This window comes from Echinops telfairi, unplaced genomic scaffold (genome assembly GCF_000313985.2).
Source record: "Echinops telfairi isolate 266 unplaced genomic scaffold, ASM31398v2 ScPeMD7_7469;HRSCAF=8507_1, whole genome shotgun sequence".
Taxonomy (NCBI): domain Eukaryota; kingdom Metazoa; phylum Chordata; class Mammalia; order Afrosoricida; family Tenrecidae; genus Echinops; species Echinops telfairi.
The window spans coordinates 30458911-30463929 of record NW_022111373.1 but is presented as its reverse complement, the minus strand read 5'-3'; positions in this window follow the sequence as shown (position 1 = coordinate 30463929).

Genomic DNA, 5019 nt, shown 5'->3' with positions numbered 1-5019 from the left:
CCCTCAGGACCAGTGGTGAGAGTGGCGATATCGGGAGGGTGGAGGGAAGGTGAGGGAGAAGGGGGGAACAGATGACAAGGTCTTCATATGACCTGCTCCCTGGGGGACGGCCAGCGGAGAAGTGGGTAAGGGAGACATCGGATGGTGTAAGATATGATATAATAATTTATAAATTATCAAGGGTTCAGGGGGAGGGGAGAGCGGGGAGGGATAGGGAAAAATGAGGAGCTGACACCAAGGGCTCAAGTAGAAAGCAGGTGTTTTGAGAATGATGATGGCAACATATGTACGAATGTGCTGGACACAAATGATGTATGTACGGCTTGTGAAAAGAGTTGTATGAGTCCCTAATACAATGATTTAAAAAATATATATAACATTTTTTAAATAAAAAAGTAAGATAATTAAAATAATAAAAAAATGAAAAAAACCCAGCATGTCTCTCTTGCCCCATGTACCTTACTCACCTGACCTTGCTTCCATGCAACTTCTTTTTGTTTCTGCAAATGAAGAGGGACATTAAAGGAGAGCAATTAGATGACAGAGAAGAGGTGAAGAAAAAAATGAGGGAGGTGCTGTGAGCCATCCAAACAGATGAGTTTGCAAATGTTTCCAAGAATGGAATCTTGGATTTGACAGGTGTATTAAGTGTAATGGAGAGTACTTTGAAGGTGATAAGGTTGTTTCGTAATACAATTTAAATATGTAGCTTTGGAAAAAAATTCTGTTTTTTTGGGGGTACCCCTTTGTATGAATAAGAACCAAGGATTCCTGATTATTTTCAAGTAGGTAGAAGAAAATTATAGGGCACAAGAGCAGGCACTTGTGAAACCCAGCATGCATTTCTGGGCTGATTTGATAAGAACAATTAACTGGGAGATGTGGAAGGTAAGCCTGTATTCCTGTCATCACCAGGCTGGCTCTAGACTCCGAAGTGAAGGTAACCAATCTTTCTACTGTGAGCCTGAAAGGGGGGCGGGGGGGAAGGGAGGGTTCTAAACTATGTTTTCTAGCATGAGAAAACACAGTTGGATTGGCAGATGGACAGAAAAGACAGGCAGATGAATCGAGTGGGCATGGATAGCTATGAAAAGTGAAAGGATTCAAGGTACTGAGAAGTGGCAGTAAAAATCTCGTGTCAGATCTGAAACCTGCCGTCTACCCTTCTCAGCAGCGCAGACGGACAAAGAGCATCAGGAGGAACAGGAGGCAGGGACAGGTACTGCTGAAAACTGTGGTGGCTCTTCTACTTGATATTCCTTTTAGAGCAATGTTCAAATGTTTCATAAAGTGGACCCAATTTAACTCTAAGACAGAGATTTAATAAAGGTGATGGCAGGAAAGCTAATTCTTCTTTCTCAAGGAAAAAAGAAAAATAACAGACATAAGTAAACACATAAAAACAAAGCATTCTCTAAGTTGCAGTTTTTTAACTCTAAATAAAGAGGCTTGAAAATGAAAATATCAAAACAGGAGAATTATGTGTGCAGTCAAACACGTCCAGGTAAAGTGATACACGCCCCATCTCAGGTGCACGTGAAAGTCAGACATTGAATCCGGAAGACTGAAGAAGAATTGATGCCTTTGAATATTGGTGCTGGGAATAATGTTGACGGTATCACAGACTGCCAAAAGAACAAGCAAATCTGTCTTGGAAGAAGTATAAACAGAACACTCTCAGAAGTAAGGGTAGTAAGAACTCATCTGTCTCATGTACTTTGGCCATCTTGTCAGGTAAGACTAATGCCTGGAAGAGGCCGCCATGCTTGGTAAAGTATAAGGGCAGTGTGAAGAAGCAAGCCTTGGACAAGACAACTCAAACATAACAACAATTGTGAAAATGGCCGAGAACCAGGTGGTGCTTCATTCTTTTATATGTAGCATCATTATGATGGCATCTAACAACACCAACAACAACTGACTTCTCTTTTGCAATGAGGCAGAGGTGAGACTAAAACTGACCAATTCCCTCTCTTAAGTGTTACATAGACCTTTTGCATAGTTAAATCCAATTTTTGGTGAGCGTTAAAGAGACATGAATGGAAGATCGGCACTGAGAAATGTCATATCCTTGTTATCCACCGGAGAGTGAACTGTAGTCATTAAGATACCATATTTGCCTCATTGGCGTGAATAAATAATATGTTCTAAAATTCTTATTTCTATCTATAAACGTTTAGTGCTTCAATAGTACATAGATGACTATTTTTAACATGAGGGGTATTAAGAAAAGGGCAGGGAGTAAAGTGCAGAAATAGAATTTGACTGGTTTTTGTTTTGATTAGTTTTAGGTACCTAATAGCTGTTTCTATTATGACATTTTGTATTATATAGAATATATTTTAACAATTTTTATGACTTAATACAGCTTATCTGTAGGCACTGGAAGTACTTGGAAGAGACTGTAATTTGGTTTCACATTACTTTGGCTAGAAGCTAGAATTTATTTGAACTTACTATCAAGTCACTTTAAACTGAAATGAAAAGTGTTCTTTTTAAGTTTTCCAATTTTTATTTATTTTGGCAAGAAAGGATTAAAAGAAATCCAAAAATACTACATTGAGTGGGGTGATACAATATGAAATGTCAACACAAACTAATGACTTAAGAATGTGGAAAACAAAACTGCTTCAAAGTAGGTCAATTTAAACACTCCAAAAAATATCCCATTCATTTTAATGAAAGAGAAATTTGGTGATTTTATTTTTCTCAATAAAAAATGAATTCATTTTAGAGATCTTCATTTTACCTTAAAAAACACTCCTGGCCAAAAGAAAAAGAAAGCAATTCACAGGAACCTTTGGATTAAAGCTTCAAAAGTCTAATAAAATAATGATAAACAAGCAAACAGAAACACATGCACAATTAACCTTAGGAAGGAATAATTTCATTTAGAAGCCAACTTGCGGGTGTCTGAGGAACCATAGCACAGAGAGGCTACTGCCCTTTCCTTTGAAAGGGTTTTCATTAGCATCCACTTTCAAAAGCACCAGCTCTCTTTAATGGGTGTGCTTGAAGCCATATTTTACCTGCATCGGATTAAATCTGAGTAATGAATAACTATTTAGTTTTCATTACCAAACGAACACAAAGTTTATAGACTTGTGTATTTTTAGTTACATAGTTCTTGTTCTCACATTGTTTTATTGCTGGGTGTGGCTGAGTTGATTCTCACGTGTAGAACTATATCCGACAGAGCACACTAGCCCTAGTGTGTATTGTGATGAATTGTATGAGCCCCAATAAATTGATTAAAGGTTTTCCGTTTGTTTACAGGAGTAGATCACCAAGTCTTTTCTCCCAGAAATGGCTGGTGGGTTTGAAACCCTGACCTTCTGGTTAGCAGCTAAGAGGTTAATAACTCTTGTGCCATCGGGGCTTCAGATTGATGAGGGATAGGCGTGTGTAGCTTATTGGGTCTGGGTTACCTCACTTATTGAGAACTGTTGTTAGGTGCTACTGGGTTGGATCTGGTCAGAGTGACCTTGTGTACTACAGAACAAAACACCTTGACAATCATCATTATGTTATATGGGAATTTCATATTTCATGTTACAAATGAGTTCATGCTCATCAGCTTAAGGCCGCTTTCCCTCCAGTGTTCTCCAGAGTCAACAGTTAACACCACCAACAGACTAATTCATCCCAGAGACCATCTTCGCAGAGAATCATCTTTACTTCTATTTTGAATCTTTATGATCTACTGATAACACTTCCCAAATAATCCAAGAGTCCATTTACTTTTATCCTTGCTCAGTGTCCTTATTCTAGCCTGTCAATAACATTTGCCACCTATCTGGAATTCCCTATATCCAAGTGCGCTGCATGAAAATCACTTTTCCTCACTGGGGTCAAAATAGTCTCTTTACAATGAAAAGATGATCTAATCTCATTCACTTCAGATAAAATCCAAGCTCCCCACGATGGTCGACAGTTCCTGCATCCTCGGTCCCTTGTTTCCCTCTCCGGCCATTCTTGTTACTTATTCCTTTGCTTTTTATATTCCAAACACATAATATTTTATTTTCAGATACTTACATGTTCATGTTCTGTTTTTAGTTAAATGCTTTGGAACATGTTGCATTCTCTTCTATCCATCATAAAATACCTTTTACTTTCAGTTTTAAAATTCACTTCCTCTGGGAAGCCTTTTCCGATCTACCAGATGAGATCAGCTATTCTGCATGTATGCTTCCATAACATGCAGCACTTGATCAGTGTCCACATTGGACTATAGGCCCATATGCCTATCTTTTGCACCGTTCCATACACAAAGAAATAAAAGGAAAGAACTTGAATTAGACTCAAGTAACTAGATGGATGTTGAGGAGTCATGAAATATTCCCATAATCTTTCAATTTTAGTATCATTATCCTAGAGACATCCCACTTGAATAAACTTCTTGTTTAAACATGTAACATGGTCTGGACTTTGGGGGGAAGAGCAGCAAAATAAGAGAATTTTCAGAACTTTGTAGTGAATGAGTCCAGAGCTCTAGCCACCTTTTTAAACGGGTCTTTGAGACACCACTGGATATCAGATACAACATCACTGTGTACATTTTTCTCCTATTTTGCAATTCAGCTGTTCTCACCAGGGATAGAACTTTTGTCTCAAAGAGTCTCAATTTAATGATTAAGAGTTCATGAGGGAGGGAGGGTGGAGGAGGGGGAAAATGAAGAGCTGATATCAAGGGCTCAAGTAGAAAGAAAATATTTTGAAAATGATGATGATAAGATATGTACAAATGTGTTTGACACAATGGATGTATGCATGGATTATGATAAGAACTGTAAGAGCCCCCAACAAAATGATTTAAAAAACAAACCAAAACATCCCAAAGGGTCTCAACTTCCAAAAAGCTTGTAATTCCATCCAAATGAAATATAATAAGTATGTGGGATAATTTATTACAAATTTACTGTGGCAAAATAATAATAGTAATAAGGCCAACAAGAATAGTAATAATAATCTTACTGAGAGCTAGGATTTATCGGATTGCTATTATGTTCCAGGAAC